This window comes from Ictidomys tridecemlineatus, chromosome 1 (genome assembly GCF_052094955.1).
Source record: "Ictidomys tridecemlineatus isolate mIctTri1 chromosome 1, mIctTri1.hap1, whole genome shotgun sequence".
Lineage (NCBI taxonomy): Eukaryota > Metazoa > Chordata > Mammalia > Rodentia > Sciuridae > Ictidomys > Ictidomys tridecemlineatus.
The window spans coordinates 222053443-222065766 of record NC_135477.1 but is presented as its reverse complement, the minus strand read 5'-3'; the positions used below and the strand labels follow the sequence as shown (position 1 = coordinate 222065766).

General features: G+C 40.7%; 1 protein-coding gene across 2 annotated transcripts in view; it reads left to right on the top strand.

Annotated features, from left to right (window-relative positions):
- Snx18 (sorting nexin 18) overlaps nt 1-12324 on the top strand; it is a 133332-nt gene that overhangs the window by 95575 nt on the left and 25433 nt on the right. The window lies entirely within an intron of this gene.

Sequence of the window (12324 nt, the reverse complement as noted above, 5' to 3'; positions counted from 1 at the left end):
AAGTAATGAAACTAAAAGAGCCAGGAACCTTTTTACTAGTCTCCTTAAGAGCTCAATGGCAGAAGGCAGAGCAGCCTGACACTGTTGTGCTTCAGTGAGGACACAGGCGGAGCCTATGCCACAGAGGCCAGCCTGGCTTTGACACAGGGTAGGTGGGGTGAAGTCAGATTGGCCAGCCTGGTTGTGCACTGAGGTAGTGGTCTCCAAAGCAGAGAGAGGGACCTGGCAGGTGCCACTTTGCAGCTATAAGAACTTACAGGAGGGAATGGTTCTCTCTGTTCACAGCCATGCCATCTCCATTCCTATGCTCAGATGACATAGCCAGGGACTCCTCAGCTTCTCGGGAGGAATTTTTTGCAAGTCAGACTTATAAAGCAATGAATGGGGTAAGTTAAAGCTGGATAAATACCGTCCTGTTGCCATTAGCATGATTCTGATGGCCTAGGGAATCACAGGTCAAAGAAAATATTGTTTTTCTTTGTTTCACTTCTGAAGATTTGGGATAGAATTATGCAAAGACAGACAAATAAAGCTCTTTCTAACATGAACCTTGGTTGGACTCTTCAGTCTTTGTCTCTCCAGGGATCTCATTAGTGCAACAATCATTTTCTCCGTGGCTGTAGCATTCAGAATTTTTACTATTTTTTTGGCACAGATACAAAATAAATTATTTTTTACCTTGGTTATGAGTAAACAGATCTTTAAAAATGTATGCAGTTTATTTTAAAGAAACATCATTAGTAAGGATTTCAATGCTTATGGAAACATTAAAGGTATCTAGTAGTCCACCGAACAATTATTAATCTGAAAACACATATAACCGAATCCATCAATGTCACTTTCTGCATCTCACGAGATGAAACTACTCTGAAAATAATCAATCAATTGCATGCAAATACCACACTATGTAGTGGCTGTGTAAACTAATATACTCTTCATGATCTTAAGTAAAAGTACCCATGATGTTCAGTTCTCTTGATATTTAAGTCATTTCCTAAGTGCTTTGCACTCTGTGACTTTTCATCATTCATTTAGAGAGACCTGAGCTCCAGTGGGTTATTGTTAACAAGCCATAATCTCCTTAGTACTTAATGGAATTTTCGCTCTTTCCAGTGATCATGTACTTCACAGAGGTTTGTTTTTCCCGGTGTATTTGCCATGGGCTGGGCATGGTAAGTGGAGATAGAGAAGTATCAAAACCAGAATTCAGTCTTCCATATTGTACATCATGGAGCACCTGAGGAAATTCAGAGCCTACATATTCCTCATTTTAGTGCTTCAGAAACCTTTTGGAAGAAGCATTTTAATCAAGATCTCAGTGCTAATGTTTTAAAATTGAACTGCAAATGTGTGACACTGTGGCAAAAGATTCATGGATAGTTCAGCTTTTGCTTAGGCTGTTCAATTTCCTGTTTAATGGCAAGGGTAAAGAAACTGTCCCTGTCAACATGGAATACTTCAAGGCTTATATAATAATGGAAACTAAAAATCTAAAGCAATAGAAAAGTTCCTCTTGAACTTGGTTTGATCAGATCCTCTCTCAGGTGGTGAGTAGAGGATAAAACCATTGCTGACGCTGTACTCCCACCCCCATTACCTGTAATATGTGGCTTGGAAAATTTTCTTGTGAGCCAGATCAAATCAAATCTATTCCTGATAAGAAAGTCCACCTTTTCCCCCTATGACTGGAGTTTCAGACAAGTGCTTTCCTTTTACTTTTGGAAACTTATATATTTAGTCAAAAGAATCTAAGTTGAATGCCATTATGAATATGCATCATAATGAACCTGTGCTTTAACAAAGCAGCCCCCATCCTCTGTGTGTGTGTGTGTGTGTGTGTGTGTGTGTGTGTAGGGGCAGAGGGTTGTGTTATCTATTGTGTATAACAAACTACCCCGACACTTAGTGACTTAAAGCAACAAATGCTATCTCATAGCTTCTGTGGGTCAGAACTCTGTGGCTCAGGGTTTGCCATATGCTTTGCCTCAGGGTCTCTCACGAGACCACAGTAAAGGTATAAGCCAGAGTCATAATCATGTTAAGGCTCACCTGGGAGCAGATTTGCTGTTGGCAGGTCTTGAGTCCTTGCTGGATCTTGGACAGAGCTATCAGTTTCTTGCCATGTGGGCCTCTCTGGGGTGGCTTTCCTTGGAAGGACATCTCTGAGGAAAAAAAGAGACTACATGTGCCTGATGAAGCCACATTCCTTTTGTAATCTAACCTCAGAAGTGGCATCCCATCTCTTTTGCTGCATTCTGTTTGTTAGAAATGAGTGCAGTCTATCATCAAAAAAGTGGGAGTACAGATGGCTGAGAGACCAGGAGACAAGCACCAACCGAGGCCATCTTGGGTCTACCGTGTCTACTATGGGGAGTACTAAAAAGCCAGAGAAGTCACCTGGAATATTCCATTTTTCTGACTGTAGTTTTTGGCTCATGGATGGTCACACGATCTAAGCCAGGCGCATGAGGTTGAATCCTGGAACCTTGGCTGGGACTCTTGGGAAAGAGAACTCCTCTTTCTATTGGAGTTTCTAAGGGTGTCAGCCTGGGGCCTCACTAGTCATCTCTGTCACCATCTGGGGAAGCTACCTGGAAAATAAGTCTGGCATAGAGGAAAATAGGATGAAATGATGAAAGTGAATGATCCTGGTATATTTAGAGCCAATTCTATCCCTATATTTTTTTGTTCCATGATCCAATAAAAAGGTTCTCTTTTTTTGTTCAAGCTACCTTAAATTGAATTTGTGTTGCTTGTTACTGAAAGACTGCTGATATATAGATATGACATAATAAAGATATTGTCATTATTTAAAAAATTATGTCTGGTAAAAAAGACACAGCAAAAGCTTTGGAGTGATGATAGACCAAATGACTTATGTTTGTACTAAACTATTTGCTTACATTTTTGAGGCCTGAACCAATGAGAAAACTTCATATCACTTGTTGTAAGTCCTTGTCCCATTACATACACAGGTACAACAGTTCACTGTTGCCCTTCACATGCTCAGCTAGCTTCTTGTGTCTATCTGAACTTGGATTTGAAAGCCAGCATTTCTATCGTTCAGAATTTCTCAACCGGAAGTGCTTTGGCAATGTCTGGGTACATTTTGGTAGTCAGAACTGAGATGTGAGATGCTACTGTTACCTAATGGATAGAGGCCAGGGATGTTGCTAAACATCCCACAAGGTACAGGACAGCCCCAGAGACAATGAATTATCCAGTCCAAAATGCCACAGTTCTTAGGTCAAGAAATGGTTTCTAAATCACCTGTGGAAAGTGAAATACAGTGGGAGTTTATGTTGCTTTTTTCTGATTAAATAGTAACATAAGGAAGTTCAAGCTTGAACATGTTAGAACATGTTAATTTGGAAGGGGCACAACAAGTAATGAGTTTTAATGTTTTCCAGGAGCCATTCAAAAAATAGATTTCTGATATATATTCATTCATACTCTGTTCTGTTCTTTTTTAGGTTGGAGGGGGTACCAGAGATTGAACTCATGGGCACTGGACCACTGAGCCATATCCCCAGCCCTATTTTGCATTTTATTTAGAGACAGGGTCTCACTGAGTTGCTTAGCGCCTCGCCATTGCTGAGGTTGGCTTTGAACTCATGATCCTCCTGCCTCAGCCTCCTGAACTTCTGGGATTACAGGCGTGTGCCACTGCACCCGGCTCTGTTCTGTTCTTAAAGAACAATTGCCATTTCAGGATCACCTGTAGTGCTGAATAAGGAAAGAAAATGATTTAGAATTGCTGAGGGCCATTACCAAGTAGGTATGACGCATCGAAATTTCCTTGCCAAGCGTACCCCATGCTGCTTAGAGTACATTTGATGGGACATTGCATGCATACTTTAATAAGGTGACCTTGCTCAAGGACCAAGGCAGATCCGGGTTTAGAGCTGATCAGGTTTGAGGAAGTAACCGGCTCCTTGAGTTTAAGGCGTTGCCAGTTTAAGATAATGGGTTTTAGGGAAGTTGGCGGTTGAAGATTATTGCTGGGATTAGGGTGTTCCTGCTGCTTGTTCCCGTTGAGTTCTCGTGAGATTAAAATGGGATTTGGAGAGAGCCTCGTGGAGTAGGTGAATTGTGCGGGAGACGGCAGAACGTGTTTGCCCCTGGACCTGTGTGGAGGCGGTGTGAGAGCGGGAATAAAGAATTGCTGTTTGAACCTACAAAGCTGTGAGTGCCTCGTGATTCTGGTGCCAAGCCGAGACATTGGCTTTGGCAAGAATAATTTGATGGGATCTGGTTTTATACTATCCTCATAAACTACAAATACACATGCAGATCTTGATTTTAAAGATGGAAGGTCTTAATTTCTAACTGGAAAACAGACAAATTAAATCAATCTATGACATTAAGATCTCAGTGAATAAACCAGGAACAACAACAAAAAAAATACAACCTTATTCTTTTTATTAGTAGGAAGTTTCAGGTTTTTATGAGCACAAAGTGTTTGGCTTTCCTGCTTCCATCCTTTCCTGGGAATGTGTTTGGGTCTTCTATAGGATCGCTGTTAATGGAGACATGTTATTTTACTTGTTTACCATTTATTTAATAATTGTTTATATATTCTCCCAAAGCGGTCTAGCACAAAGTGAGCATTCAATCCTTTTTAACATTGTTCTTTGCTATAAGATATTCTGCAGTCTCCAAAAATAGGTTCTCAAGTCTGGGACTTCCTGTGATGTACCCCCCGCCCCCAGGGGTTAAAGATTGTTGAACAGGGCCCAGGACTGTTTCACACAGTGGTTGTAGTTGTTACAAGCCAGAAAGAGCACATGAGTGTCCCAGTGTGGGGGGGTAGGCTCAAATCCAGCCAATGTCTCTACTTCCACACTATGTGCTTGACCCAGGAAATGCTTTCAGTAAAGACACTGACCAATGGCTACGCCAAGCTCACCCTATGAGGCTTTATTCCTTCCTAACAGATGTTCCTGCCTCATGAAGACATTTATCTAAAAGGCCTAGCTGTTTGGCAGAGACTATTCATCCTGTGTGTGCATGTCCTCGAGCCCCTAGAGCTTTGTTGCAGGTTTCCAGTACCCACACCTAGAGTCTTAGGTCAGAGTCAGCATAATTATTATTTGAGCAAGACACTGTTAAATCCTACTACCAACCATGCAAATACAGCAGATTCTTACGAGACCCTGACACATGCCGCAAACAAATTACATGGGTTATGTGCAAGGAGAACGCACCTGTGTCTTCCACTTGGCATTTGTTTTGACTTTATGGTTTACTATGGGGTGATCATTTGGAAAACAGAGCTGTTATGTTAGGCTTCCCTTTTTGCAGTTAATTTTTAGCTGAGCCACTTGTCAGAGAAAGAAAATCACCCTGAATCAAAAAGTAAGATCTGAGATGTCATCTGTAATGACCCAGATCCAAGAAAGGTGGCTAAGAGGCTGTTACCAAGTCCAGTACATTATTATCTTCCTTCCTGGGTTTCCCCTTTCAGTGAATGGCAACTATTTTCCCCACAGGTCATGCTGAAAACCTGGGTGTCACCATGACCTCCATCTTTCTCTCCCTATAAACTTGTAGAGTTACTGATGAGTGGGTTAGTGGCTGTCAACTCTGACTCTTCCATGTTTCTCACATCATCTTTGCCTCTTCACCCTCAAGGCTTACTGCCTTAGTCCAGTGGTGGCCATCTTGGTAGAGTATCTCTCTGTCTCCACTCCCTTCTACAGGCAGCTTTTCCAAAGAAGGCAAAAGCAGAAGTCTGACCATCCCATTTCCCAGCAGGGACAGTGCCCACCAGTAGGCCTCTGCACAATCTTTGTGTCTCAGCAGTCACCGAGCCAGTTTCCTAGAGTTTGGCCATGGGAAATAACTCACAGTTTTCTGGATAAACCAGGTTATTTAATTGCTCTGGGATTTTTAATTTTTAAAATTTCTTTGTTTTTTAACTTGTTTACTAGTATTTTCTTTCTTTTTTCTTTCTCTTCTTGTCTCCTTTTATGGATCTATGCTTAAACTTGTGCTCCTCCTTTGGCCTGACCTACTTTTCTCCACTTGTTCTGATGAACATCTAGCTACTTAGCTCTGAGATCTCTTGTGTCTTCCAGAATTTCTGTATCCCAAGTAGACTTCCTCAGTACACCGGTATTCCCTACATGGAAAACTCCTCTGTGGTTGGGATATCTTCAACCTGCAGTATCTAGCATGGCCACTAGGGCTGGTAGTTTCTTACCAAATGACTCCAGTATGCCTGGTGCTGGCTTATACTTCACTGTTCATAAAGAATTTTCAAAGTCACTCTCCCTTGAAGTTTATTTTCTTTCTGAGACTTGTATCCTGGCTCTTGGGTAAGTCTTTGATCTCTCTGTGCCTGTGTCCTTATCTCTTGGGGTACCATCATTCTTACTCATGGATTAAGTCTCCTGCCTTTCTCCCTGTCCTGCAGCAGCTTTTCCAATGTAGAGAGAGAAGCAACCTTTAATATGATATCTGTCACTGCTGTCTGGAAAAGCCAAAATCTTTAGGTCCCCATTAGCCATAAATTTGAAAGGAAAATTGAAATTTTAGTGTTTACTTTCCCATGTCTTCAGATTTTGGTGCTGTGCAGATTATAAATCACCGTGGAAGTACTTTAAATGAAATCAAAATGAAAGTGTTTTAAATGAATCAGATTAGGTCACATGTACATGATTTAATACATCTGAAGAAGAACTGGAATCCTGTCATTTGTTAAAAGTTTCATTCAGATCAAGCCAATTGTGAATGCTTAGAACCATTGTGCCCTGGATACCACATTCAGCTTTGGTGAATCTCATGCTGAAGTCAGTAAATAATTCAATTAAAACACCAATTAAGTGCTTCTTATATATTTTCTGTAGCAACTAATATAGTGCTTTGTACAAAATTGCCATCTGAGTTGTAGAAGGTTTGGCTCTCTCTGGAAGAGTTTGTGAACCTCCAATTCCCCTCATAGATAAAACTAAAATACTAGTACAAATAATACAACAGTTACTAAAAGAAAAATGTGGAATCCAGGAGCATACAAAAGTAAGGTTGCATGTTGGCTTAGGAACCGACTTCCTTAACAAGACTCCTAAATGCAAGAAGTAAAATCCAGAATCGATAAATGGGATGGAATCAAGGGTTTATTCATAGCAAAGGAAATAATCAATAACATGAACATTATTACCCTACAGAATGGGAACCTACAGAATGGGAAAAAAAGAACTTTACCACATGCACCTCAGAGAGAGAATTAATCTACAGAATATATAAAGAACTCAAAAAACTTAACACCAAACAAATAAATAAATCAATGACTGGGCCAAGGAATTGAACAGACACTTAACAGAAGAAGAAATACAATCGATCAACAAATACATTAAAAAATGTTCAATATCTCTAGCAATTAGAGAAATGCAAATCAAAACTACTCTAAGATTTCATCTCATTCCAGTCAGAATGGCAACTATCAAGAATACAAATAACAATAAATGTCAGTGGGGATGTGAGGACAAAACTACACTCATACATTGCAGGTGGGACCGCAAATTGGTGCAACCACTCTGAAAAGCAGTATGGAGAGTCCTCAGAAAAACTGAAAGGAACCACCATTTGACCCAGTTATCCCACACCTTGGTTTATACTCAAAGGATTTAAAATCAGCATACTACAGTGACATGGCCACATCAATGTTAATCGCAGCTCAATTCACAATAGTCAAACTATAGAACCAACCTAGATGCTCTTTAACAGATGAATAGATAACAAAAGTGGGGTATATATACACAATGGAAATTTATTCAGCCTTAAAGAATGAAATTATGGCATTTTCTGGTAAATGTATGCAGCTGGAGAATATCATGCTAAGCAAAATAAGCCAATCCCAAAGAACCAAAGGCCAAATGTTTTCTCTGTATGTGATGCTAATTCACAATAAGTGGGGTGGGCTAGAGAATAATAGAGGTACTTTGTACTAGACAGGGAGAGGAGGGAATATGTGGGTAGGAATGATAGTAGAATGAATCAGACATTATTACCCTATATGCATATATGATTATAGGATTGGTGTGATTCTACATCATATATAATCAGAAGAATGAAAAAATTATACTCTGTGTGTCAAATGCATTCTACTGTCATGAATAACCAATTAGAACAAATTTTTTAAAATAATTTTCCAGGGAAAAAAGGGCAAGTTTACTCCCAGCTGAGAGATCAATCCATCCTTGCATTAGGGAAAGTAAAATTTCCCTTTAAGACCAAGTAGGAAATAATGTAGACTGGCATTTATTAAGCTCTTGCAATGTTAGCGACTTTATATGGATTATTTCACTTAATCCTTAAGAGTTCTTTAAGGTTGAGATTTATATTCACATCTAATAAATGTGAAGAGGAAGAAACTGAAGCACAGGGAAGCAGAGTCAAAGGAGTGGCAGCCACATTTGAATCCAGTTTGGTTTCAGATTCTGTACAATTTACCCATTGTCCACACAGTACCCAGGAACTTCTCATGGCTGCACCTGGAATCACCTCTGTAGACAAGTAGTTTGACAAGTCTGCCCCAACTCTGATGTTGTCCATGAATCCTAGGCCCTGTTTTGTATGGGAAAATTTCTAGAAAAGTCCCCCAAATTAGAAGTTCCTGGACTGGTTACCAAGATGGCTTTGGATTTTGGAGAGAAATGAGCTAGACCTTTGGATCTGTGTAAGTTTGTGTGGGGAGTGGTGGGGAACCAGGATGGAGACACTCCAAGAGCTCTTCCTGGAGCATCTTAGTTTGAGAGCTGACTTACCATCTCACTATTGAGCCAATAGTACCTTTTCTGGTCTGGTTCCATTGATTATCTTGAGAGTGAATTGCAACCTCTGACTCCTTGCCCTTGAACTCAGGACCACACAGACTTTGAGAAGTCATGCCAGCCTACATCTGGGCAGTCAGTGCAAGACGGACTGCATGGCTTCCAAAGCTCTCTCCACTAAACTTGTGGTCTATTGGAAAATTCTGTCACCTATAGAGGCAAAAAGTAATTTTAGAAGGCTGTAGTCATTCAAGGCAAAACAGTACAACTCTCTCCCTGCGGGTATTTTAATTTCACTTCTGATGAAAATAAGATGTCACCATTTTGGTGACATCATATAGCATGTTAATAGCAGCTCAATTCACAATAGTCAAATTAATTCTGCCATCTTCATTTGGAGATAACTCAGGACTTGTCCCTAGCCAAAATCAACAGGAAGGCTCTTCTGCAATGTGAAGAGCCCATTCCTTTTTGTTTGGTGCTGAGAAATCTTTTCTGAAATTGTTTCCTAGGACTATGCTTAGCACCCTGCTCTTCTGTAGGAAAACAAATCCAGGTTGGTTTTGAGAGTGATCACCTACCACAGAGTCAAAGTTCCTGCTACTAAATAAGGCTATTGTTCCAGTGGATGTTTCACTTAGTATGAGTTTGTAGACGCTCCAAATACAACAATTATTTTTTTCACTGATATTTCCACCAAAAATGAATGCTGAATATTATAGTCCACATGACTTCTACTTTTGTTTACACAAAGCTATTATTTGTGTAACTTTTATTTGGAACTTATGGTGTGCAAGCCTCTATTCTGGGTGCTGTGGCAAATGTAAAATTGGAAAGACACTTTTCCCTCTCTCTAGAAAAGGTTTTTTTTCCAATCTGTACAATTGCCATTAGTTGTAGGATCCTCAAAGAGTCAGGAAGAGAAATGATCTTAGAGGATAGGAATCTGAATTGCATTTAAAATGATTTGCAAGACTTTCCTAAGTAGGTACATTATAATAAGAGTCAAATATGATTGATTAATTTGAACATGTGATTTGGGGAAATAGCCACATTCACTAGAGCCATTCTGCTATTGTTTCAATGTCCCCATCAAAGCTCATGTTGAAATTAAAAACCTCATTATGAGGTATTAAGATTTGGGACCAGGTAAGATTTTTAAAAAGTAGGTCGAGAGAGCTCTGCCCTCAAAAATAAATTTGTTCATTTATGGGTTAATGGATTAATGTGGATTGATGGGACATCTTGAGAATGAATCCATTATAAAAGTCAGTTTAGCTCTGTCTCTTGTATGTATTCTTCTTGCAATGTGATACCCTGTACTGTCCCAGAACTCTGTAGATTCCCAACCAATAAGGAGGCCTTACCAGATGTGGCCATTCAAACTTGGATCTCTCACCCTCCAGATCCATGAGCTGAATAAGCCTTTATTATTTATAAATTATCCTGTGTATGGTATTCAGTTATAGTAATAGACAACAGACTAAGGCACATTGACACATTCATTGTCAATGAATGCTGTGGTCTGTAAGTTTCTGCTCCACTGGAAACTCAAATAGGGCCAGAGCAGATTACCCTGTACATTGACCCTCTTTGACAGAAACGAAGAGACCCACCATTCTGCTGCACAGAAAGTTGTTAAACAGGGATTCCAAGAAGCATGGCATGTTCTTGTTCCAACGAGCAGTCAGATTTCCAAAGAGGTTGAAGAGTTCCTGGCAGTCTTGCAGATATCCTGGTCAATGGTCCCTGGAGCTCCTTTTCCTTGAGGAGACCTATATTCAAGAACCCTGGCTCCCCTTCTTCTTCCTGGCCCATATTTCTCTTGGAATAGCTTCCCCGAGATGTGCACAGGCCAGGCCAGTGGATCCAGCCAAAACATGTCCTTGGCAAAGATGCCAAGATGAAGCCCTGGAAAAACAAAGAAGGTCTAGCAGATAACTGGCTTCCTCTGAAGGAATCAGGAGGCTTTTGATGGCCAGCAGTGAGCTGTTGGCACCAGCGGGGGATGGAAACCAGGCCTGAGCCCCAGCTTGTCTGTGCACCATGTTAGGTTGGACACAGTCACGTGCACTCTCTCTAGCCCACATGCAAGTTAATGGAGACTGGGTGCAGGATGCTGCAGGGCTCCCTCCCTGTGGTGAAGTCTTTTCTAGGAACCGAGCCAAGCCATTGAGAAGGGGGCTGAGCCGTGGGCTCCCACCACCAGAAAGGCCTGCTCCAGGCCAGAGAAGGATGAGGGGATTTGTCCTAGTTCCTTTAAAAACAAAACACATTGTATTTAGCCAAGCCTCAGGCAGATAAGAAGTATTTCCTCTAAACACAGAGCAGTGTCTTTGTCTTTCTGATACTAGAATCATGTAGTTTGCTAACTTAAAAAAGGGCAGATTCCTGAGCAGATTCCCCAGACTTGGTAAACCTGAACCTAAGGATGGATCCTGGAAATTTGCATAGTTTAACAAATGCCCCAAGTGAGTCCTTGTCCTAGATCATTGAAATCCTGCCTCAAGTTGCCAATAGAAAGAGTGAAGGACTGAGAAGCTTGTGCTTCTTATCTTAAGCAGGAGTGGATTTAGAGAAGACTTAAGTGGAATTCAAGACATCCAGTCACTTCCCCAAATATATTTAGATTCTGAAGAGAAGGTGCTATGATAATTTATGTCATAAATAATTCAGTAACTGCAGTAGCATCTCACCTAAGTTGTTGCCTGATCTTGGGTAAGTCAATTAACATCTCTAAGCCTCTGTCTCTGCATTTTAAAATGAAAGAGTGGGATGGATGGATAGAGTTGGATGATTGGATAAAGTTCAAAGCAAACATTTGTCTGGATTTCCTGGGTTGAATATAGTACCCCACAAAGGAATGGACTCCAGGAACCTGCTGCCCATTGGACCAGTGGCCAGTGTCTGTTTTTATGCTGCTGTGGCTCAGTGATTGAGAACCTGGGTTCTGATTTTGTCTGAATACAAGTTCTGACACTCAGTAACTATAAGGCTTTGAGCAAGTTGCCTTACACTCTTTGCCTCAGTTTCCTCCTCTAAAATGGGTATAATAATAGTACACACCTCATTGTAGAAACTATAAGCACTTAGAACCATGCTTACCTGGTAGAAGCACTTCACAAATGCTATGTTATTATGCACTTAATATTTTCCTAATGATCTTTGGAAGACCTTCCAAAGAACTCCCCACCCCACCACCCCGGAGGCTTGAACATACATTTAACTGCATGGGTTGGGAGAGCAAGCCATGTTCTTTTAGAGTCAACAGACATTTACTGAGGCCCTACCTGGTGAAAGCCACCAAGTGGGAAGGCATGCACTCTGCTTTCATGGAGCCTCTCTTCTTGTTGGGAGATGCTGATTTGTCTTCAAACATGCATAGTATTGTGAAAAAGAGCGGTATCTGTTAGTAGTTGGAATCCTTTCTATTTTGCTCTCGTGACTAAAATCTCATTTCGATTCTGACAAGAGCCATGTGCAAAGCAGGCAGTAGTTAGAAGGGTTTTCAATACTTGGTGGCTTTGGAGTTTCTTTGAAGGTCCTTAGA